The sequence below is a fragment of the Uloborus diversus genome, chromosome 1 (assembly GCF_026930045.1).
Source record: "Uloborus diversus isolate 005 chromosome 1, Udiv.v.3.1, whole genome shotgun sequence".
NCBI classification, from domain to species: domain Eukaryota; kingdom Metazoa; phylum Arthropoda; class Arachnida; order Araneae; family Uloboridae; genus Uloborus; species Uloborus diversus.
In genome coordinates, this window is record NC_072731.1 from 202,576,471 (window position 1) to 202,603,964 (window position 27,494).

Sequence of the window (27,494 nt, forward strand, 5' to 3'; positions counted from 1 at the left end):
GAGAAGGTTTTCCAAATGCGGAATTATTTACAAATAAAATTGTCTTTATCATCAGTTCAACTTTATCAAAGTATGCTTTCCGAAATAAAAGCACGAGTCACTGAGAAAACAACAGAAATCGCTTAAACTTTGCCAGTGGAATTTGAAGAGTTCCCTCGATTTTTCAAGGATTCCATCTTCATATGCTGACCTGATGACCATGGGATCATCTGGGAAATATACCGTTTCAAACAAGAAAAAAAAGAATTTTCCTAATTGGGCTATAAGTGTTTGAGGTATCGGGGGACGCACATAAAAATATTCCGACGAATTGAGAACGTCTTTTTTGAAGTCGGTTAAAAAAAAAGAAGTCTTGCGTGCAAACATTTTTATGCGGTTGGCACTAAAAACTAATCCTCGCTCCTCTCCAGGATTTATTTGTGTGCTAATTTAATTAGAACCATTTAAACGTTAATGGTTTTCTAAACTATTTTATATTTTACAATAATGCGTGGCCTTTCATACGTGATATAAGTCACATTTTTCTTTACTTGACCCCGTTATAGATCAACATCACACTAGAAACAGAGTATCTACTGTGATGATGTATATATGAGGAACAAAATACTACTAGAGCAATGATACTAAATGAATTTCCTGTTTCCTTAACCCGGGAAAACTCGCGGTACTTTTCTTCACACGAAAGCTCGTGGGGGGCTCCGTAGGCCCGGAGTGGTTATTTCAATAAATTGAGTTTGCAAAATAGAAAAAAAAAATGCATTTTCAACACTAAATTATAAATAGATGAACAGCCTTTAAAATATGTTTTAAAACGTAAGGTTTAAGAAAGTTTTATGATACATGAATCGAAATCTTCTCCTAAGCATGACTGATGAGAGCTATACTGTTTTGTGTGAACTTCTTCTTCATCATCTTCATTAAGGGAGTTCTCATCAGTTGAAATCTCGACTAATAAGGTCTGCAACCTCTTCATTTCATCTTTGTAGCTGAAATAGCGATGCATTTCACGACCTCTTTCTTTACATTCACAATCTGAATTGAAAAGTATGAGCTCTCGCATCGGGCCTCTGAGACCCGAACAGGAATTTTCTGGGGAAAAGGGGTGAATATACATTGTTGTAAAGCATGTGGTCAGTATGTAGGTCACCTTGAACGCAGCTACTGTGAACCTCAATTATTTCCGTTGAAGGGGTGATTTTTGGCAGCGTAGTTTTGTAATGACCGGGCTTGAGAGTCCCGATGCGGGCTCTCCCGGGTTAAGAGGAGCTTTTATTCAAAATTTGCGATATGACTACTAATGATTAATACATGGGAGATTCTAAGGGGGTGGAGGTGCGCAAGGGCGCACCTCTCCCTAAATATTGCAAGACTCCACCAAAGCAAGAGCCTCCTAAAAAGGGAAAATACCCCATAAAACACCCCCCCCCAACCCCTAGGTGGGCACCCCTGACTTATATTAATATTTTATGGTACTTTCTTTAACACTAAATAAAGACAGCACCTTTGTTTTATGGCACTTTAATAACAATGAATTTCGTATTCAATCGTTTAATATTGAAATTAAATGAAGTTTATTGTGTTTTGCCGATAACTTTTTTCTAAAGTACAAATATGGTGAAGCAAAGGTTTGGGACCTAGGTTAGATTGCTTCTATCCATTAAAGAAAAAAAAACTATAAACATCGTTTCACTAAGCGAGAAGCTATAATTTGCAAACAACAAAGTGCGAGTATGAAATTTGAAGAGTTCCCTCGATTTCTCCAGGATCTCTCATACCCGGACTTGATGACCATTAGAAGACCAGGAGAAGTACATCACTTGAAACAGAAAAAGACTTTCCCTAATCGGTCCAGGTGCCTTCTAATAATTGGGGACCATAGTACGTAAAAAAAACTCCGACGAAGTGTGTTAATTAGTATTGCCATAACTGTAAACTAAATTGACGGCGTCATGAAATTGTAGTATACTTGTTAAGCTTCAGAATTTGGACACCTGTTACGAGATATTTATTAAGGAATGTAAATTTAATCGTCGGAGGAGGCATGGGGTATTTTGGTATTAATCACTAAATATATTTAAAAACTGAAACATGAAGAAAAGAAAGTTTAACGACTAAAAAAAGTTATTTATTAGCAATATATATATATATATATATATATATATATATATATATATATATATATATATATATATATATACACATATATATATATATATATACACACATATATATATATATATATACACACATATATATATATATACATATATATATATATATATATATATATATATATATATATATATATATATATATTATATATATATATATATATATATATATATAATATTATATATATATATATATATATATATATATATACATATACAGTGGTGGACAAAATTATAGACTCAATTTTTTTTCATTTTGTTTCAATTACAACATGACTCAGTTTAAATTATTTTCATTGAAGTAAAGATGAATAGTTGAAGAAATAGTTCTAAAATTAGTACATCTTATGAATTAAATTAAAAAATTCATAAAATTAGAAAATTTGGAAATTTAATATTTTATCATTATGTGAAACCTGGACAAAAGTATAAACTCAGAGGTAAAAAATCCAGGATTACGAGAAAGTTTTGTTCGAAAATGTTAATTTAATGCCATAGAATGAATAAATGTTGCCATCAGTGATTGCTAAAAGTTTTGTTTTTGGAAATTTATGAGAAACATATAAATGCATCGCTGGACAAAATTATAAACTCATTTTTTTTTTTCATTTTTTCAATCATAATTTAATTCAGTTAAAAAAAAATTTTGTTCCAGTAAAGATAAATAACTTTCTTAGCATGGTAAAGCAGGATTGGCATTTTTTAATGGAAGATAGAACGCTCAAGATTACCAATTAATCCTGGAAGATCATCTCTTACCTTACGCTCATCTGATTCCTGGAGGTAACTGGTTATTTTAGCAAGATAACGCGAGTGTACACACAGCGAAAAGTACAAAAGTTATCAAATGGCCAGCTCGTAGTCCGGATCTTAATCCGATTGAAAATCTTTGGGGGACCCAATTCGCAAAGTTTATCATGATCGGCACCTTTACCAAACCACAGAGGAAATAAAAAGGGCAATACTTTCAGCATGGATCCCTATGCAACTGCAGCTGTTAGAAACTCTTGTGAAATCTACATGCCCAGCCGCATATTCGAGGTAATTCAGAAAACTGGGGGCCCAACTCGTTTTTAAAAGTTTGTAGTTTACGCTAATGGCTAGATTTAATGCAGTGTTAATTTTTAAATCATTTCAAATATTGATTTTTTTTTCTCAATTTATCCATGTTAATAGCAAAATGACATTTTCCTAAATCTATGCTTTTGTTTTACTGAAGTAATCTCAAATGTAACTTAATTACCCTTAAAAAAAATTTTTAAATTTTGTCAGCTTATTATTGTGGTTATGCAGTATTGTAATATTGTAATTCAGCATTGATTCATTTTTGGATATTAAATGATTAAGTATTTGAATAAAATTCTACCAAACTTCAGAGCTTCTTAGTTTTGAGTTGATACTTTTGTCTAGGTTTCACGTATTATAAAGGTATTAAAGTTGAGATTTTTTAAATTAAATTATTTATTTTATAAAGTTTTTGAGTTATACTGAATTTAGGACTATTTAGTCAGTTATTTATCTTTACTGGAACAAAATGTTTTTTAACTGAGTTAAATTATGATTGAAAAAAAGAAAAAAAAATGAGTTTATAATTTTGTCCAGGGGTGCATTTACATGTTTCTCATTAATTTCCAAAAACAAAACTTTTAGCAATCACTGATGGCAACATTTATTCATTCTATGGCGTTAAATTAACATTTTGGAACGAAACTTTCTCGTAATCCTGGATTTTTTACCTCTGAGTTTATACTTTTGTCCAGGTTTCACATAATGATAAAATATTAAATTTGCAAATTTTCTAATTTTATGAATTTTTTAATTTGATTGATAAGAGGTACTAATTTTAGAACAATTTCTTCAACTATTCATCTTTACTTCAATGAAAATAATTTAAACTGAGTCATGCTGTAATTAAAACAAAAGAAAAAAAAATTGAGTCTATAATTTTGTCCACCACTGTATATATATATATATATATATATATATATATATATATATATATATATATATATATATATATATATATATATATATATATATATATATATATATATATATATATATATATATATATATATATATATATATATATATATACACTCCCGATTATGCGTGTGCGGATTATCCGTGCATCATTTCGGAATCTTTTAAAGCTTCTTTCAGGAAGCTTCTTTCTTGGAGAAAAATCTTGCCACTAGAGTCATTGGATGAAGAATCATCTTCGATTGCCGAAGATAATATTGATAAAATCATTGAGGAAGTTAAAGAAATCGAAGGTTTCGAATCAATTGACGCTGAAAATGTCGAAGAGCGGTTTGAAAGCGACGAATATGAATCAGGATTTCAATGTCTAACTGACGAAAATATTATTGAACTTGTTACTGAATCAAACGCAAGTGATGATACCGAAAAGGAAGATGAAGAACATGAAGGAAATACAGTTTTACATTCTACTGCTCTACAATCTGTGGAACATCCTTATATATTATTTCTTTTCTTTTTGGTTTCTACGCCAGATTTTCCTCAATTCTTGATCGATTTCTTTAATTTACACCTTATTTTAAAGCTTATGGTGGTGGCTACTGACGAAAAATAGACCCACAGTATAAAAATTGTTTTTTTCAACCGAAAAACCTGTTTTAAAGAACCAGAATGAGGTTTTCGGTTAAACTTATAACTTTAACTTGCACTATGACCGACAGAGCTGAATAGCTTGATCGGCAGAGCGTTCTCCTCGTAACCAAGAGAATGAGTGTTCGGGCCCACGTCCGGACAATCTGCATCAAAAACTTTGAGAAATATCGCGCATTACATGAACACTTAATAAAGTGAATCACAAATACGAGGGAATAGAATACATGAGAAGGAAACGCTCCTTGCTGTTATGAAAACTTCATCTAGCATTGTGCTAAATTACTTCTAAATTGTAAGGCTTTTTTTCTGTTTGTTTTTATAGTTTTGACTCCAGTAAGAAATTCAAAGCATAATGTAAGCAAAAATATAAGTATCAGGTTTAAGATTTCAGACTACAATGGAATTTTTTGTTCAGAAAAATATAATAAATCGTATATTGAAATATAGATTCTTCTAATGAGTTTTTGACTCTTTGTACAATTAAAAAAATTGCTACCTCAATTTGAAGGGTAAACTACTTTTTTTTCTTCTTTTTGTAAAAAACAAATAGCCTATTACATTTTTACGACATTCGAAAAGCTACGCTTAAAAAAGAGCTTAGTTCAATTTTTTTTGTATTTTAACCGTGCTGTTGAACACGTGCTGCCATCTAAGTGAGAACGGTTCAAGCAGCCTGCGGTAACAAATTGTAAAAAATTTCAAAAATAAAAACCTTTCGCTTCAATATCTTATCCTGTATATTATTCCCCTCTCATTTTAAAACAGGCTGGCTAATGACGAAAAATACACTTACGGTCGAAAAACCAGATTTTCGGAAACGCCTCTTGCTGTTTCAAAACCTCGATGCAGCCTGAAGTTCTTATGCAGATTTTTTTTTTTTTTTTTTAAGCAAAGTTCTAATACAATTTTCCAATTTTTTACGTCGCTTTCGGCAAGAAAAAAAATAACCTGTGTGTGCGTGTATGTGTGTGTTTTCTTTTTCTTTTTTTATTTTTTTATATTTTTTATAAAACTTAAAAGCACTGGACTTAGTTGTTCGGTTATTGATAAGTTTTTTTTTTTTTCAATAGAGCGTTCAGCTATAAACTAACGGAACTTCGGGCAAGCTCGAGATGTCCGACATAATAGCAAATTTTGATTAATATTACACATTACGTGTACTCATAACATACAGCAGATAATACACGAAATAAAATAAATGCAATGGGAATGCTACTTGGTGTTTCGAATAATTTATGCAGGCTACAGTTATCATTCGGATAAGTTGACTGTTAATCGAGGGTGTTCTTTTTTTTATGCTTTGACTTCATCCAGACCACTCAGCATAATGTACGCATAAAAAAATATTCGATTTACCTCAAGGAAATCCTTTTTGTGCAGAAAAACATTTTCATTATATGCTGAAATGTAGATGTTTCTAATAACAGTCTTCGACCTTTTGTATAAATGAAAAAATACTACGCAAAGTTAAAACTACGAGTTTCACCCCGTAAACCTTTAATTTTTTTATTCGCGCGATTACGATATAAACCATTAAAATTATTATCAACTTCATTAGTAAGAAATCATTTTCTACTCCTATGCTTTCTGCCGGAAAAAAAAAAAAAAACATTTTTTCTGCGTTCGAAAAATTACACTTAAAAAACGGACTCAGTTCAACTGATTTTGGTTATGAATTTTAAGTGTTTCGATTAAAAGAAAAACGTGTGCGGGCATTTAAGCTGTAACGGTTAAAGCAGCCTGCTGTGGAAAATTGTTCAAAATTAAAAAGAAAAAAAAAAACACTTATTTTTAATCGAATTTATTACTTCTCTAGAATGTTTGTTTCAATCGCTACGTGAGACCTTCCTCATTCTTTAATCAAATTCCATGTTTTACGAATAATTTTAAATCGTATCATCCTGGCTAATGACAAAACATAGACGCATGATTTTATTTTTTTTTTCCGGCAAAAGCTTTTTTGCTATTTTTTATTACGCATTCTTTCAATGAACAGCATTAGAAAAGGAAGGAACAATTGCTAGATTTGTTGGGGTGCCGTGCTGTTAAGGAGAATGTCGCCAGTTTGAATCTGTGCTAATAAATATGTCTTTATTGTTTCTTTTTTTTCCGTCAGATGCTCACATGGGCAGGACTGTATTTGCCCCAACCTGTTTTTTCACATGCAAAATTACTTCTTTTTCACGAGTCACTCAGCCACACTTTTAATGATATTTATTATTGCATTGAAAATACGTACAACCAAAAGGTGAGCAATGATCAAATTATCACAACGTCGAATTTAACGAGGTTTTTTTACTGATGTCTTTAAATTACATGCTTTCTCTTCTGCGCTTACTTTTTTTCGGTTCTTCTTCATAATGTTCTTCCTTTGAAATTTTTAAAGAGCGAAATGCCTTATGAAACGATTCGAAACACAGTGCGGAGTACCGCACGGGTCGACTAGCTTATTATATTACATGAGTGAAAGAGGTTACGATTACGGAGGAATAACTGCAGTAAGAAAAATTCGGGCGGACATACGCAACAGTTTAAACAAACAAAGAAAACAAAAATGTATCACCGATTTTTTTAAGCAATAAATTTCGAAGAAAAGTTCCTGGTTTGTATGAGTATATATATATATATATATATATATATATATATATATTATATATATATATATATATATATATATATATATATAATTTAGTTTTTCAAATTTCCCCTTAAATAGTTACCCAGCATATTCTTATAATGATTTTTTTTACACCGGCCGGTGATTAGCACGGATTATCGGGAGTATACTGTATATATATATATATATATATATATATATATATATATATATATATATATATATATATATATATATATATATATATATATATATATATATATATATATATATATTTCTGCATGAGTAATAAATACATTAGAAGGACTATAATTAAAATTAACAGGCGGCGAAGTGACAATAAAACATCCCGATGCGTGAGGATTAAATATTGTTCAAGACAAGACTCCTTCGTCGAGAAAATGCACCGTTCGCGCCAAAACCACGTGACCTGTGACGTGTCGCTCAGCTGACAAAAGCTGGTCTACGTAGCCGCAACGTATGAAATTTAAAGTTTCTTAGATTTAGTTGGGACCCCTCATCAGATTCAGACAAAACTACCATGGGACCATCTGGAAAGTACACCCTTTCAAAACAAAAAAGAAAATTTTCAAATCGATCCAGGCGTTTTAGAGTAATAAGAGGACATACATAAAAAGTAGCAGACGAATACATAACCTCCTTTTTTGAAATCTGTTAAAACAGACTGTATGTATGGGCCATCATCATCATCATTGTCATTATTCGAGTATTATCGCTAGTTTTAAAAGATGTGATACATTGTTTTAGTAAAATATGCTGTTCGAAAAATATATGAGTTCGATTATAGTAAATCACCATATGAAACTGAAGTCGTTTGTGAACGAAGCGTCGTTTAACTTATATAGTGATTCTGAACATCTTGCTTTACTAAAAACGTGTCACTATCTATTATTTTCTAAGTCATTGTTGGTTATAGTGAATGTGTTAAAATGTTTCAGTATAGTGATAAGCAAAGGTGAGTTGTACTTTCTCAGTTGCTCGAAATCTCTTTTAGTGATAATTTAATATTTTGTATTAAATTACATTTTGATCAATATAATTTTGGGTAGTTGAATTTAATTGAAAATACAAGTTTTAATCCCTTAGCTAAAAACAATTTTTCATATTTCAATGTCTACCATCTCTATACTGTTTTAACACAGCATAGTAATATATGTAATACAAATTTATTCCAGGTTAAATATTTTTGATAATTTTATGATAATAAAAGAAGTATAACACGAGGTAAGAAGCACACAATAGCATATGTAATTATTTCTCAATTAAAATAAGTTACTTTTGCCATTAAAATAATAAAATTATCTTCCGTGCCAAAAATAATATATGCTCATAAACGGAAACTTTTGCACGTATAATTTACTTCTGGACAAATCATACAAATTTATGCCTTTTATGTGCAAATTTATGCCATCTATTTTTAACGAGATTCCTTAAAAATTCTATAGCAGCAGATGAATTTGTCGCACAGATTGATTTACACATTTTTCGTATGCGCAACTTGCTTTAGTCTTACAAAGATAAAACTTATCTTTTTATAAATTTACATATTACCAATAGTTAATGAATCAAGCGTTGAAAAGTTGAAACTTACTTCCATAATTAAAATATATTGAAACTATTAATTTAAATAATCTATGCTATTTATCCTAATTTACAATTTATTTGCAACGCGCGGTGCATTTTCTATGGGAATAAAGCAGTTAACTATGGTTAAAGCGTAATAATAAATTCTTATTATTTTAGGGAGATTTTGCTTGACTGGCAGAATTAAGTTGCCGCTTGAGTAATTTCTTCTGGAGGAAAGATTTGTTTTTAATGAATTTAGTTTGGCATGAAAAAATCCAAATATCTATAGCATTATTGCGAGACAAAAAATATCCTTTTTTTCACATGTAAAGTTTTTATATTTTTATGGAAAAAATGGAAAATAGAATTTTGAGATCATTTGGAAGTTTTGAAGAATAATTCATAAATGACCAATGCAAAATATATTTACCAAGTAAATATGTATAATAATGAATTTTTAAGGCATATAAGCGAGAACATTTCCCAAATTTGGATGAGAACCGATAATTTAATGTTGGGAAATTTTTAGGCTCTACGAGTTTACGTGTCATGCATTGGTTTTTACAGCCGTATTCAACACTAAGTTGAAACACGATCGGGCAATCAAAATTCTGTTTAAATCCTTTTTCGACGATTTAGGCGTCAGATAGTGGTCCGAATTGGTTGATCACTGCGATTATAATATAATCATATATAAAGTTCATTGCAGTTCTGTGACAATCACCACAACTTACTTACACAAAGGATTTGATAGTACAGACCCCACTACAAATTTTTATCTCCATCTGTTTTGATGCCAAACGCAATTTGTATACACAGATGTGATTGGGTGGACTTCTTATTTTTGTTGGGTCTCGCTTTTTTTTTTTGCTTCAATGGAGCTAAACATTTTCCCATTTTATGTTTAGAATACATTTTCACCCTGAGAACGCTTTGCTGTTTTTAAAATTAATGCATTAAATATATTTTAAATAAAAACCACAATTTTATAAAAGGATTAAGGCCCCCATTTGTAAAGATGACTTGACTGGGATGGAGGGGGATGTGTTATTATAAGTCTTTTAAATAGAAGTCTAATATTTAATATTGCTACATGGTTTTTTTAATGGGTTAACATGGTTGCTCATAAAAACCAATATTGACTGTATCAAATTAAAAAATAAAACGAAGCGAAAACACTAGCTATTAAAACTAATATTGAACAAACAAAATCCTTTCTGTAACATCAAATAAATGGCATTGCTAAAGAAACTAATACTTTTACGTCAGACTTCATCAAGTTATACAGTAAAAACTAAGGAACTAGTAAAAATATATTTAAACGGTAAATGTATATACTCAAAGTTATGAACAATATTAGCGTTTTAAGGTCATAAGTTGTAAAACTATTTTTAAATTCACACCAACGATCAGCTGAAATTAGTGATTATAAAGAAAAGAAAAAAAAAAATAGTAATTTTCGAATTTCAAAAATGACTTTAGAAAATTAAAGCTGCCGATAAGTTAGTAGATTTAATAGTTGGTTTGGATATTTTTGAAAATGTGGTAACACATCTAAAAAATCGTACATACATATGTGTATAGTCATATTAAAGGAGACTTGGCCCGGCCTCAAGTCTTTCTGGTTCGGAAGAGTCAAGTATCCCTAAGTATACTTTGTAAATATATTTCACAATTACAGCAACATAAGGCAAAAATTAGTAATTTTCACACTTGTAGCACAATCTTTTACCATGCCATAAAAACAGTGTAAGCATTTTTTAGCACTGTTGAGAACATTTGTGACATTTTTGATCCACAATTTAAAAAAAAAAAGTTAAATATAAAAACTGACAGGGACACATAACTTCAAAAATATGTGCAAAACAGATTACTTGACGTTTGCGGGTGTGAACCTATCATGGCTGCTCAGCAATGTTGCCGTTACTATTTTATTTTTATTATTGCAGTTTCGATATTGTAAAGGAGGAAAAACGTTTTCTGAGGATCAAATATCTACATATGTTATCCCCTATTCATGATTAGAGGAATATGTTTATGTCTAATTGCCTGTCAAAATAATGCCGGAAGTAGGGTTATCTTGGATCGTAGGTATGTTTTATAGGTTTCCTTTCTAATCTCACACTTTTGCGAGTAAAATCGTAATCAATAAAATAAAGATTATACTTATTCCTCCAAAAATTTGTTTTTGTTTTATTTGTAGCTGTATAAGGTGTGGAGTTGTATGTTTTCAAAGTTCATGAAATTCTGAACCAGAATCCGAGTTGAAAATAATAGTGATTTGTGAGCGTTTCGCAGAGTCCCTAAAATGAAACAAGGATGAAATCTCTGTTTTTAATAAAATTGCACATTTTGAAGTCAAGTATCTCCGCACCTATCTGTATTACAGTTACAATAAGAATAAAAGCATTAATTTAACACAGGTGGCTTTTTCAAAATTTTTTAGACTTTGAATAATTGCAGATCTTAAGAGAGGCAAAATTTCATGTTAATACCGGCAATATAAGCTTAAAATGACTTTATGTAACCCCATTTTTTACCCGAAACTGTTCAAAATAACGAAAATAAGTAAAAGAAAATACTAAAACTGACATTTTTGTGTTTTGCGTCTTGTTTGTTTCCAAAATAAAGTTTTGGAAATACGCTCAAATATTAATGTTTACAAAGGGAAAAACCTATGTGAATAAAAATCTACTGAGTATAATGATAAGAACAAGATCCATTTCTCCTCTGGAAACAAGTTTGTGTCACGATCTTTCTTTTTTATTTTTTTCTTGAAATTTAGTACATGTTTTTATTTTGTTTTGCTTATTCAGAACGGAAAGCGATCCTAGTGCCCTAGGTAAATATTATCCCTCATAATGAGTACACTCATCTCTTTTATGTTATTGATGAACTTTTCATCGCTTTATTCAAGTCTATAGAGATGACCGAGATAAAGTCAATATTTGAGCTTTGTGCTATTTTACTTTTCTGAAAATATTGATCATGTGTTTTCAGATTACGCTGCGACATTTTTGAGCAAAAGCACATGTAAAAAATAAATAAATGTCTTTATGATGAAATGCAAGCGACAATTAAAAAACGTAACATGTTCATATAAACTTGAAAAAACAAAATATCTATATATCTATATAATCGAAGATTTTTCCACTCTTAAAGAGTGGATGTTTATATCAAGTATTCGCTGTATTTCTTTTTAACGTGAATTAATATTTGTTTTAATCAATTTTTTGTATTTTACGCGTTGTTTTTATCATCTTTAAAAATACATCTTTACGTAGTTTTGTACCAAATATAATATCTAGTAACTATAGTAAATGTTGATCGCAAATAAATTTAATTTAAAAATCATCGTCAGACAAAAATGTTCACAATTTCCCATTTTTATGACTATAATACTCGTACATTATTGCTATTTTGTGAAAAGTTTTTTTTTTTTTTTTCATATTATGAGAAAGAAGATACTCCTATTTATTTCTCTCAAGAGTGCAAGCTAAAGATATCTTGCACTAGAAAACACACTTTCTTTCATTAAAAATACTTTGGCTTTTAGGCAAACTTCGTGAAAAGTCTCAAAACAAGAGTGATCTATCGAGAAGAAAATTGCATTAGACGGGTCACTTTGTTAAATTGAAATAATACTTTGTTTTTCCCTTCGGAGAATAAACTGTCACGGTTAATTGATCTACTTTAACCGAAATAATAAATCAGATCGCAGGATTTCTATGGATTTTGAGTTTAGAAAATTAAATCGTTGCCGTTTAGTTTTCCTTTTTAAGGGATATGATTTATACAGCTGTTATTAATGTGGAAAGAAACTTATGCTACAGGGAACTTATGAAGCTTTTTAGGGATAAGCTACTTAATATAAATGTTCTGAAAAGAGTAATTTATTATCAAGTAAGAGAGTTAGGTATCTATCATGGAAGGATATTATAAAGGGGAGGACCTGGTATCATTAATTCAAAAATTACTTCTAGTCTTGAAACAAATAAGCCTTGTGACAAAACATACGGTTTTAATTAATTATAATTACTACAACATTGTAATCTGTTTTTCTGGATTCGTAGGTGTATTTTATTCTGTTTACTGGGAATTATCAGTCTTCTATTTCAGTAGTAGGTCAATTCGTTGTTTGTTGTACGTAAAACAATAGGGTATTACAGTTCTCTCAGATTTTCTTCAAACATAGTTTCATTTTCTTTTATTCGATCCATATTTGATTGTTGAATTTGTAGAATGCTACAACAAATGTTATTTTCCCGGTTTTAGAAAAAAAAAGTGTTGTGGATAGTCATTGTTTTGATTTTTTTTAACCAACATCATATTTAGTTTGAAAATGAAGTTCATTTTACTTACCAGGCAAATTAATTTCATTAAAAATAAGTAAATAAGTAAAATGTTCAATGCATTTTCAATCTTTTACCAAAATACAAAAGTTTCAAGATCAAAGTTGAAAACCTTTTTCACTGAGATGGGAAAAATTTACGTTCTCTTAATGACGAACATGCTGAACTACTTCAGATAAAATGTTATCATAATTTGTGTAAATATTATTCAAGGAAAAAATAACATTTAACTCTCCTAGCTAAAACTAAAATGATTTAGAGCACACTGTAGTATAACACTAAAATAACTTTAAAAGTTTATTGTACAAGTCCAGGTGCAGTTGTCTAAAAAATACACATGCTGCAAAACTGGTTGAGAATGAGACGCACTCTTTTCGATAAAGCAAACTGATTGCCAAGGTTCATTTTTACGTTCTTGTGATCAAGAGTCCGTAGAACAAGAAAAGAAAAAAAAATCACTTACATATAGAACATCATAAAAATCAGTAACAGAAAAAAATGAAAACTTTTATTCAGAAGAAAATAATAAATTGAAACTGCATATCACTGGAGAAAAAGATCAACCCTCTAGACTGGGCATGAGCAGCTAGTTCCTCAAGTTTACGTAGTGATGTTAACTCTTCCATGCGAAATTTAACTAAATATTGTATTTTAAAAGGGTTAATAAGAATAGTTTTAAAACTGCTATTTCACGTAAAGACGCTTGCGGTATCCTATGAAAACACGGAAATATTCATTGGAGTATGAGAATGTAAAACTCTAAATTTCTTTCAATTTTATTGAACATCAATATTAGGGGAGCAATAATTATTATAATTGTAATGGCAACCATAGTTGATTTCACTGTGTCCTTCATGGTTCAAAAATGGATTTGTTCCAAAATTCCACTTTAAAATGTCTTATTTTTTTCTAATTGCTGTTCTATCTTATATATAAAAATAAAGTATATCATTTTTACTTATATTAGTCCATTCATATTAATTAATATTTAGGGATTAGGAAAACCGTTTCAAGTCTCTACAGTCATTAATTAAGACGAGAAGCAAAAATATAAAGTCATTTCAAAAAATCTTCCTTGCCAACTTAAGATCTAGCAAGCTGAAAGAGGTTGCCAAAGCATCGTCATTAGTTATATCTAAAAAAATCACATAAAGAAGTAATAATGTACGTGAACATTTTACTACTGCAAATTTAACCCAGAAATGTTCTAACTGCACTTACATTTTACCTGTCGTGACAACACAAGAAAAGAAGTGTTGAAAGTTCTAATTGCGTGGAGTAAAGTACTTAATAAGAAAAGTAAATGCAATTCCTAATCTAAAGAGCGGCAATGCTGAGTTTGTCGCCCTCTTTCTTTTTTGTAAATTAATCAAGAAAACTTTTGTGAAATATGCTAATGCGTTCTAGAGAAATTTCTCTCTGATATAAAATTCTCTTTAAAGACTCTTTTGCGTGAAAATAAAGCCGTTACAGGCATTTCTTTAACTACAAATCTTTAGGTAAGAAGAAAATAAAATTACAGCGTTTTAAAATGATTTGTATAGCTAGAAATAAGGGTTATTCTCGAAAGTATCTATCAATTCAATAGAAATAGTGAACATAAATTGTATACATATTTAAACATATGTTGCAGCTGAATGTTTAAATTTTTGACATGTGCTTCTCAATTGAAATGAACTTCCTAATAAAAGACTTGAAAAAGTCTTAGAAAATGTTTCTGAAATTCTTTCACGTGACTTTGACGCATTTTGGATACATTTTTCTCAGAAAACGTCAGTTCTCAAATTAACTCAGTGAAAAAACTACCGGAAAATGTCAATCTAAATTACATTTCATTTTGACATCGTAAATATATTTTTTTTTTCAACCGTTATGTTCTAGTAAAATGTACTTGATTTAAACATGAAGTGTGGGAAATAACATATTCATGTTTAGTGACTAGACTTGTTATACTATAAGAATTATTATACTTTTATAAAGAAAAATTGAAGTATTTTGGCACAGATAACGAGTAAACAATATGAAAGACTTAAAAAGAGTTTCTGAAATAATGCGTCGGAAAAAGTACAATTGAGGCAGTGAGAAGCAAAAGGACGTAAGTGACAAAATTAAAAATTTGAAGATAACCAGTAAAAATAGTAGGGGAACCTCTCCTCTGTCTTGGAGCAAGAGACATAATTAATAGGCTTGGTAGGTGCTGCTTTACAGCATGATTTATAAAAAAATTTAATGAAGACCTACCTAGAACGTTATCTTTAAAAGCATTTTATTCAAAACTTGAAAATGTCCACTTACATCCCTTTGCTTCTCACTGCCTCAATTGATTGTTAGAAATATTCAATTTACTAGTACTTATTTGGTCATTTTGGAACTATTTTTTTCTTTGTTTTGGTCTACATAAACCAAACAATACAAAAAACACAAATTCCATATCGATAAATTATAAAAGAAGATATTTTAAAATGTATACTCTTAAAATCTGTGCTCGTCCGTCTGCCTGCCTCTCCGTCGGAAGCTTGGTGTTGCGAATTGAAAATTGAACAAGGTACAGAATTTTCCAAAGAAAAGAAAAAAAAACAATCTCGTTATTGTTCGACTTTAATTAGTGGAAATATTAATTAAAAAGTCTTAACTTTACTTGGGAATTATTATTTCTTTCTTGTTGCCATTTTTATATGAGTTAGAAGAAAAAAAATTCTAATTATTGTTTTAAAGTGGAGTTTTTTAACTGTCATCCAATCCTTTAAAACACTTTTTTGTACAGAATTATCTTTTATATTAGTTTTATTTCTCTTTTATTGGGCGTGGCTCTGTGATAGAAGCTTCGTCTTCTAAGCCGGAGGTCGTGGGTCCGATTCCCGCCGGTGCCCTGGGTGTTATTTCTTTCTCTTGTGTTGTAAATCTTTCCTGTGTGAGTCCGGAGGCAAAGGCGCTTGGCACGCAGTCCTCTATCTATGTGAAACTGTTTACCTTTTTAATTCATAAATAAATAAATTTCTTTTATTCTGAAGTATAAATCCTAAAACTGCCTTTTCAATGTTTTTTTTTCGTTTGGAATTGTATTGAAAAAAAAATAGCTTCATTTCTCTTTTATTCTAACCAATGATTTTTATTTCTTTCTGTTGCCATTTTACATATGTGTTAACAATTAACAATTTAAACCAGATTTAACTGGCTACTCTTTTTGAACATAACCTTTATTTATCGTCTGCCGTTTAGTAATGTTGTATAGCCAACGTTTTTAAATCTTTTCAGCATATAAAAATTATTTCTTTAGTTATTTTAGAAAGTGTTTTTTTTCTGAATATTTATCGTTTGCATTATTTTTAAATTTATTGCCTACCTTCATGTACGTTTTTAACATATCAAAGTTATTTTTGTGTTCTGTTGCAATAGTAAATTGATAACAATTTTACTGCAGTGTACGTTTTTGTAAAAACCTATTCGCAACTTCAATAAACTATAAGGGACATTGCAGCCACCGTCTAATGGCGGATGAAAAAGGTAAAACAAATGCATACCGTAGCGTATAAAATGCTAATAAGAATTGTAATTTTTGTTTGCATGCATGATTTTTTAGTTTTATTTGTTTTAAATTAATGTTTTAAGTCTCGTGGATATTCTGGCTTATGTAAAAAGAAATGAGAAATCAAGAAGCATTACTAAACGTTAGAGATTAAGGCAAAACGTAGCTTGTTGTTCTAAAGTAGCAGGGCCGTAACCAGAAAATAATTTCGGGGTGGGTTTAAAAACTTTCATGCGGAGTTTTGCGCTATTTGTGCTAATGTTCAAGTCATCGGGTTATCTATTATGAAAGTGGTTTATGCAATTAACATACATAAGAAAGACAACATTTGAGTTTTGGAGCAATCTTTTTTGGAAATTTTTAAACATAAACAAACATGTAAATGTCAAACCTATTTTTTTGGCGGGAGGGGGGATGAACTCTAAGACCCCCCCCCCCTCCTTTGTCAACGGTCCTGTAAAGCAGCCATTTCCACGATGTTGAATTTGATATTTATCAGTTCTTGATAGAACTATATTTTCACAACATTTAATACTAGATAATTCATTTCTATGACAATACTCTAGTTTATTAAAAGAGGAAGATGATATTTATTTGGCTAGCACTAATTGTTTTACATTTGTAGCTGAGTTACTACTCAAATTGCCGAATCGGTTAGTTTTATTTTTTCCGTTTTCTATAGTTCCAATTTCTAAATTAAATGATTTAATAATGTCATGCTATACAAATCATTAACAAAATTCTCACGGAAAAATGGTGGAAGTTTCCTTTTTTAAATGATTTTCCATTATTTCTTTAAATTTATCGAATTCTATAACTTTCTTCCTTTTTATTCCATGCATCATAAAAATGGTTTAACAAGCGAAATCTCGCCATTCCTTGCTTGCACAATACTAAAACTATAACCCTAAACACATGTTTGGCGAAATTCTTCAGTCGATAATGTAAGCAATAAAGAAAAGTTGGCGCACTATTTTAGCGATTAAAAATCTCAGCTTTTGTTTTTGCTTATTCAAATTCTAAACGTTCCTTCTCGGTGAAATTTTTTCATTCCGTTCTGCAACAATGTTTTCAAGAATATATTTTGCATACTCTCCATTCCACCTGAACGCTTCAGTAAAATAAGGTCAGTTAAATGAATTATTTTTAGAATAGGTAGAGATGAAAGCCCTAATTCTTCAGCTAATGCTATCAGATTCTCCTTTTGAGCCTATAAAAACCTCATACTTAAACAAATTCACACAAAACAGTAAAAAAAAAAAATTACGTGGTAAAACATTTTATCTTCTTTCAAATGAAATGATTTGAACAGGCGAGCATATTCGTCGCTAATTTCATGCTGATGCGAAGTTTGTTAATCCAGAGTATTCATCTATTTACACTTTCGCAACAACCAATTCAGATAATGGAAACTAACATTATTTTGAGAAGCTCGAGAGTTCCATTGAGGGACAAATCAATTTCTGTTTCTAAAAGTAATCTAAGACACATGGAATTCGTTAATAAATATCCATAACAAATTGCTTATGTTTACCTCAACAGACACACGTGGCACGCAATGTTTTACCTTTTTCTGTAATTTTATAAATCACCGCAAGGTAGCGTATTCGAGCTCTGAAGTTGCGCATATTTTTACTTAAAAAAAGCCTATTAGTATTTTAAAAGTTTTGATGCTTTAATTTCACGTAATCAACCAAGCAATATGTATCATTTTGTGTAAGAAGCTGGTTGTTTTTATTCATAAATATTTTGGATAAGGTCTACCAGATGTACCAGATGATTACATACTGTTACGTGCCAGTATGTAATTCAGTTAAACATGATCACAGATTATAATTGATAATGCATATGTGTATATTCATCTTTTGTGCTATTTGAAAACGCTCATATTTTGTTATTATTGCTAAATATTATTAACGTAAATGAGATTTTTGAAAAAAGTTTTTCTGGTGTTTTCCATCCTTGCATTACACGCATTTATTTTACCATTATGCGTTAGAAACTGATGTCAGTGCATCAAAAAACATCAGATTGGCTTCTCTTTCATTTTGAGGCAGCCTGTGCTAATAAATAAAGATAAGTTAAAAAATTTAACTTTTTATCCGAGTCCTAGGTCCCCTAACTAATATTTAGAGAAGTAATCTCCATTGAAAACTATTACTGACACAAAAAACTGAACATTTGTGCGACCAAAACTCAAGGAGATATTCCAGTTCAAAGTTTTAAGGAATCATACAGAAGTTGAGATTGGAACTTATCGCCCTTTCAGAAGAATGACAGGTCGTCAAAGTAAGAAAAACAAGTTATTTATATTTTTCATTGCTATTCAAAAATAAATGCAAACGTTAACCGTGATACATCAAATCACACTACAAAACCTCGAACAATTTGAAAAACCTTACTCTTCGCACGCATATAGTTTTAAAGAAAAAAGTGGTGTAAGTCGCAAAACGCTGCGTTTCATATCTAGGTGAATATTGGTCGTACTAATTTCAAACTTTTTGTGCTGAATTTATTTTTCAATGGAGATTATTTCCCTAAACATAAATTAGCAGACCAGGGCTCCATATAAAAAGTTAAATTTTGTATATTTTGACTTATTTTTATTTTTACTTCAAACTTTTAATATCTTAACTCTGCATCTGATTTTGAACATTTTTGCAATTGGAAGTTTATAGCTAGGACTAACGGTTGCGAAAATAAAGGTCTTGCAGGTTAAAACGGAATACCCTGTATATAGATTTTCAGAAGCACTTCTCTATTTTTAGTTTTAATAATATATCATAAAGAGACTTGAAAAGAGAGTTAATTTTGAAGACGAACAACGCTATGTAAAATTTTTACTTGATCAAGTTACGCATCAATGAATTAGAAACCAGTAGCTACTCATTTTTTTTAATTGCTTCAAATATAATCTTCAATGAACTAAATTCATAGGGCAAAATCCAGAAAGTCAGAAGTTCATAGAGTTTTAAAGCAGGGTTAGGTTTCAGACTGTCCAAAACTGGTTGAGGACAGGACAGGTGGTTTTTACCGTCTAAAACTGTCCAAAAGTGTCTTAAACTGTCCAAAACTATGCTAAAGCTAAAGCGGTGTAATGTATGTAATGTAATCAATTCTTACTTGATGCAATATTCGTAATGCATCAATATATAGATATTAATGATCCATCAATAAAAATATATTAATAAGGCTTAATTAATGGAGTATTTGATAATATTTTTCTCAAATGTTCATTTAAAAATATTTTACTTCAAAAAATTGCCAGTAACTATTACATAAAAACTTCCTTACGTAACAGTTGGTAGAGTTGTAAAAGGAAATTCACAACACTACCAAGACAACTAATTTCAGTTCCATTTATAACTCAAAGGAATGTTATTAAATGTGATAGATTTAGGTGCAAAAAAAAAAGCTTTATTTTTTGAATCATAGATTAAAGAACAAGAAATTGATGATTAAACACTTATCTTTAAAACTTTGCTATTCTTTGTTTAGTTCATATTTTTAATATAATACATTCTGTAACTATAAATTTTTTTAATTTATTGCATTTAAGTCAATTACTGCAATATATTATTAACACTTTCTTTTACACACATGCATAAATGTCAAAAAATTTGGTTTATGGAAAAAAAAAAACTCCTGCATACAAATTGAAATTTTCAATGAAGAATTTCATTTATGTGTAACTAGATTAAAATCAGCTGCATAAATAAGTTACATATATATTTATACATGAATGTTCACATTGAATAAATGTATTAAATAGTCAAAAAAAATAGTTTTGACACATTTTGTTCTGTTCTTGATATTTTCTCACAAAATATAGTTCTCAAAAAGTAGTTTTGGACACTTTCGGACACAAGAATTTTAAATAGCACGATAAAAACCTTGCCAACCCTGCTTTCATTTGCATGCGTGCATAAACACGGAAAACTGCATAACACGGAAATTTGGTTACTGATATCAAAAAAATTAAATAAACCCATGCGCATACAAACTGAAATTTTAATCAAGGATTCAACTTCAATGTTACTTGATTAAAATCAGCTGCATAAATAAGTTGATACAATACAAAGCATTACTTTGATACATTTTATTCTGTTTTTGATGCTTTCTCACAGAATACAATTGTGCTAAAAATATAGTTTTGGACACTTTCAGGCAGTTTTGGACACAAGGGTTTTGGACAGGACGGTAAAAACCAGGGTTTTTACCGTGGTTTTAACAGTAGTGTCCAAAACCTTGCCAACCCTGTTTTAAAGTTTACCAATTACAGTGACGCCATCAAGTTAAACGCACGTTTCTATTTTGAAAATGCTTTTTTTTTGGTGATGCAAAATTGTGCATAAAAATTAAATTAAAAAAGATAAAAGAACTTTGGTTCTCTCATGGTATCGATTATTGCGAACAGTTTGTTGTCTTTAATGAAGCAAACTGAAGTATAATAATAGAAACAGGAGATAATTCTCCGGAGAACGTAATATTCAATAGATTTTAATAACTTCGGAAAATATAACATAACTTTACTGACACTTTTTGATGTTTTCCATGCTCAAACGAACTCATTAGGAGAAAATCTTTACTCCCGAGGCAGCAACTCGAGCGGAAACAAAGTTCCGCTTCTCAAGGATTTTTCTCCTAAGAATATATAACAAAGGAGTTAAACAAATTCCCTATACGTTTTTGATAAACATAACTGCTGTTGTATATGTTCTTGTTATTGTGCATAAATTGAAAAGTTCTCATATAATAACTAAATACGTGTGATTTAAAACGTCATGAAGATAAATTATAACAGAGGGGAAAAAAAAAGTGGGAGAGAGTTGAGTTAGAATTAGTGTTGAAAAGAGGCCATATAGCGTAATCGGAAACTAAGGGCCTGACTTGGAATTGAAGTAGCAAAAGTTTTATAAGTTTTCTTGCGAGGAGGAGGACCCTGGAGACCAAACTGACAAGGGACCCATGTAAGAGTTACATAAGGAATGCTTGAAGCGTGGACGAACCAGTATTGAGTGTATTAGTTAAAAATGTAGTTTGACAAAGTTTTGGCAATTTAAAATAATTGTTTGTTAAAAGAGACGGCCACTCAGAGGTTATTCTTAATAGGAGGGTGTTAAATTTTAATTTACTAAAGATAACCTAATTTTACTTGATTTTAATTGTATATTTTATAAATAGTGAAATAACATGATGCAGATTAACAGCTTCCTTTTCGCTAAGAAACAGTGTTATTACCTATTAAATTTTTTAAAGGACATAATTCACTCAGAAAAATTTAAAACGTTGAAAGACAAACTCCCCTTTTTGCATTGTTATTGTTATTAGTACTTTTATGATTACTATTGTTGTTATAGTTGTGGCAGTTGTTCTTCTTGTTTGTATCAGAATTACTTTTCAGGTTTGGTTATTAATATTGAAAATATTTTTAATGTAATAAAATGTTTGTACTATTAATTTTTATTTGATTTATATCTAAGCATTCAACTTAAGTATTAGGGTGGTTCCAATTTTTATCCAGTTAATTTTAGACTTCCTAATAGTATTATGCTGTAAAAGTTATAGCTTCTTACTCAAACTTTAAGAGGGTGCTCAATGACCCTTTAATTTAACATTAGCCGTAGAAAAGAAAATGCTAGAAGTTTAGAAATATTTAATTTCCTCAGCTGCTTTTTTTTGTCAATACTTATTTTAACGCAATGTATATGCATATTACTAGCGCATATTATAATGTGTAGCATTGTTTTTTTTTAGTTCAATGTATTTTTTAACCCCCTCCCCACAGGTATGAAGTTTGCTAAAGGGGGTTCAGCACCATCTTTTAGTTAAAATAGGAAGCCAAAATTCTTCCAGTATATTACAATCCACAAGTTTAAAAATATTGAGGGTGTCTCGTTATCTTGGAGAAACTTCTTTTACATGCATTTTTGGACCACCCTATACGCTTTTAAACCACAAAAGTTGAAAAAAGTAACGATCAGTATTCACAAAAACAAATAATAATCCAGACGCGTGGCATGGCCTTGGAGAAAAAAAACAACTATTTTGTCAGATAAATTATTTAAGCAAAAATACTAACGGCCATTAAACATTTAGCTTAAAAATATTTTTTTTTTAATTTATCCTCTTATATATGTATATATATTTGCTTATTTGTTTTGTTTTTAATGAGAATTCTGTGAAAACAAAACAAAGCATTAGCCTTTCTATTCCAGCTCTTCGTTCTTAATTAAAATATTTCTTTTTCGAAGGGATTAGTTGATCGTTGGCATCTAAACAAAGGAACTTCTCTTTCTTTAAGATTTAAATAATTAATCTTTACTTTTTACTGTAAACACGTAAGACTAAGGTTAAAAAAAGAAAAAGAAACAAATTTCTTACCGTTACAAGCAATTTCATTTAGAAGCTTGTGATTTTATCTTTATTGCAGCATCAGGTCCTTGAGAATATGGATTAAAAATAATAAAAATTAGGTTTTCGAAAGAATAACGTAGATTTAATAAATAGAGTAATAACATTAGAAGAAACATAAAAAAAAAATGCAAAAAAGAAAAAAAAAAAGAAGATACACGTATTCCGGGTCTTATAAGGTTCAGTTTTGTTTGCACATGCACTTTGAAATTCGAAGAATCTTTCGAAATATATAAATGTCTTACATTGATATAATTTAGGTTTGGTTTAGTGTTTGAAATTAGTGCATAAAAATAATTTATCTGATTTTTATGCGGTGATGTGTTTGACGGTATATGTTCTGAACCATCACGCGATGTTAATCATACTAGAAGGAGCTTGGGATTCATTAAGCCTTCTCCCATTCCTTTTTTTTTTTCCATTCTTTAACGTTTGAGTGATGTAGACTAAAAATTATTTCTTTTTCACTTAACCAATTTCGTTGCTATTTAGCAATTTTTCTCTTCGTTGATTGAGCGTGCGATATTCACATGAACCGCGAGGAGAATTTTGCTGTATGGACAGCTTTAAAGGTGAGACAACAGAATCAGAAGCATGGTATTAAAAGTTTTCTTTACATATTAAAAAAAAAAAAACAACGTCAACGAAATTGGGAAAGGAATTTTTTGGCGAGCCTGCACCCAAAAGACCCCATAGCATCTAAAGTCTTGAATTTTCTTACAAAATTACTTCGAGCACCTGGGGTGTAAACCTGGGTTTTTTTTTAAAATTTAAAATTAGTTGCTGTAATTAATTTTTTAAGCTAACAATTCACGTAAATTGCAATAAATGGGATGAAAGAATCCCTACACCCCTTTAGGTTCTATGTCATTTGAAATCTATTTTTTTCTGAAACACATAAAGCTAGTTCCATTTTTCTCAATTAGTTAGAACAGCAGATGTAAGGGTTTCTACTTTAGCGAAAAACCCAAGGTTCTATTAAATTTAAGCCCAGATTATAAGAAAAAAATATGTATTACTAGAGACCACGAATTTGAAAGCGATTTTTCAAACGATAAAAACTGCCGTTTTGCAATGCTGAGGAGCAACTTAATAACTATAGCAATGTAAGTTGGAACAAGTTTGTTTGAAATCCGGGAAAGGGGTGCTGTTCAAAGTGCTTTTTTTTCCTTTTCAATTTTTTATATCTCGGTTATGTATATTTCTATCCAGTCATTTTTGTCCTCGGATGAGAGTGGGATTGTTTTGCAATTATGAGCTCTTTACTTAAGTTCTATTTTCTACGGGAGGAAGAGGTAGATTTTCATTTTGTTCGAAACTGAACTCGTAACGTGTTTTTAAATCTGATTCGTCCAAGTAGACGATTTAACTCATTGCGAATCAAATAAGATTGCGAATCAATTTTGCGGGTTGGTGAGCATTAACGAGCAGGAGGCGGAGCCTCTTAGTTATTTAAACTTTTATTACAATAAAAGTCTTTGTTACAATTATTTTTTAAGTTACCGTGGAAAGTTTTATGATAATTTTCTTGTAAATTATTTAGAGTTATTGCAAAAAATATTTACCGTGTTATTACTTATAAAGCCGAATTTCAAATGCATGAGAATCATAACAGATGACTTAACCACTAAATGGAGGCATAGTCCGAGCGCACAGACGGATCTAAAACACCTCAGAAAAAAATTTTTTCATTTTTTTTTTAAATTTAAAAATTGCACAGGCAAAGTTAACCTGTTTAAAAAGTTGTCTACTCTTCGAGTTCGAGTTGAGTTTTTTTTATTTTCGAATGTGGTAAAATAACAACTATATAAATATATATTTCAGTAAAAATGGGTACTGAATAAAAAAAATTCTGAAAAACAAGCCAAGAAGTATTATAAATAAAACATTTTTTGAAAAATGCATTATTGTCGGGGTAACCAGTTATTAGACCACATTTGACATATTCAGAAACATTATCGAAAGTTTCAAATTTACTTCTATCGAAAGGAGAAAGATCAACCGTCATATTTGTGGCACTGAGAAATCATAATTCCTTGGGTTTTTTTTGAGCAATCACGATTTCTTATTGTTCTCATTTGACTGTTTTGGCGTGCTATCATTTTATTTTCCAACCAGCACCCTCTGCAGCATCACCGTCGACCGGCTTCTCATGATGCTGCTCATATAGCGAAAACCGTCTCCAGGTTGCGTCCATATCCTACACACACACGCATACACACATATGCATACAAACTCACACACCTACACACACACACATACACACATACACACACTCCTACACACACATACACACACACGAACGCTTACACACACAGCACTGCATACACAAGATGCACACACATGCATACACACACTCCCACACACGAACGTCTACACACCCAAACGCGCGTACACACACAGCACCTCATACACAACATGCATACATACACACACACACACCACCGCCTACACACACTCCTACACACATATACACACACACACACACACACCACTGAATACACACACACGCGCGCGCACAAACACAGTACTGCATACACAACATGCACACACATGCATACACACGAACGCCTACACACACTCCTACACACATACACACACACACACGAACGCCTACACACACACGCGCGTACACACACAGCACTTCGTACACTACATGCACACACATGCATACATACACACATACACGCACGCACCCTCACACACGCGCCTACACAAACACACACGCGCATACATACACACACACGCACAAAAACATAATTTGAATTCAAGATGCCAAAAATTCAAATTATTATTATTATTTTTTTATAGTTTGTTCTGAGAGCAGTTCGTGTACATAAGTGCTGCATATGTAGCACAGGATTAAATCCTCTTCCTAATCTTCCGGTTTTCTAACAAGGATACCGCAGTTCTAATAAATATAACCACGGTTTTATTGAAGTACATACTACCTTTCTGGGTCTTAAAACAACGGAAAAATATAGGTATACGGCGACATTTTTTTTTGTGAATTCTACAGCTACATAAATTAGACTTCAAGAACAAAAAACACCTTTTTTTGTGTAAATAAACTATTGAGTTCCGAGATAGCAGAACTTTTTGTAAAATGAGATCCTACGTGCACTTTTCTGCGTGGACACTGTTTTGTGTTGGTAATAAATTGCTTGTTGATAATGCTTTGTCATCAGTTAGGCTTTCGGATGACGATGAAGTCACTGTCTAGCAAATTTTTGTCATACTTCATCAAAAAGAGGGTGGAGGAGGGTTGGCCTTATGGTGCAGATGACAATATTCAATGCCCCCACCTGACAGTATTTTGCAAATATACTAAATTAATTTTAAAAAAAGTTTTGAAATACTTTTTTAAATCACATCATTCGTTAAATGCTTATTTTGTTTCAATGTTTTCAGAGAGAACATTAAATAAATCATACACGATTATTATAAATACATAAAACACTTACAAATACTCTTTTATTTCGAAATGCTTACAGTAATTTGAAATTTAAACTAAAACTTGATTTTATTCTCCTTTCTTAAACACGTAATAGATAACATCAACTTGAATCGTCAAGTCCTAGTCACGGGGCATCCATAAATATCATTGTGTGATGTATCCAGAGAACATCTATGACGCTCTTTAATACTGAATCATTAACCGTCTCACAATGCGTCAAATTCTGTCATGAGTTTCATTAAAGTGCGGTCAGATTTATTGCATTATCAGCCATTTCAGTACGAGTTTGCTGTAGTTCCATTTATTAATACTCTTAAAACGTTTTGGACTGTGATCTTTGGTTCAGAATAGTTTCCAATCAGTGTATCTTGCTAGAAGCGCAAATCATTTTAATTGTTACCAAGAAGATTATCGTTAAGTGTTTAAAGAATATTCGTTATAGATATCTTTAGATTCAGTGCGCAATTAGATTTGAATTGAAGTTTTTTTCGGATAACTTGTTTTCATATAAAACAACAATTTTTTTTCAGCTTTTAAAATGATTTAACTAACATTTTGCTCTAATCCTTAAACAGTTTATTTTCAATTAGTTTCGTTTGATTTGGAAATTAAATTGCGCGGTTTAATAGGACGCAATGAGGTTTAAGAAAAACCATTAGAATGACTAAACTTTGCAAAAATTTTGTTTTTAACCTATTAGTAGCCCACTCCCATAAAGCACTGATTCAATATTTTT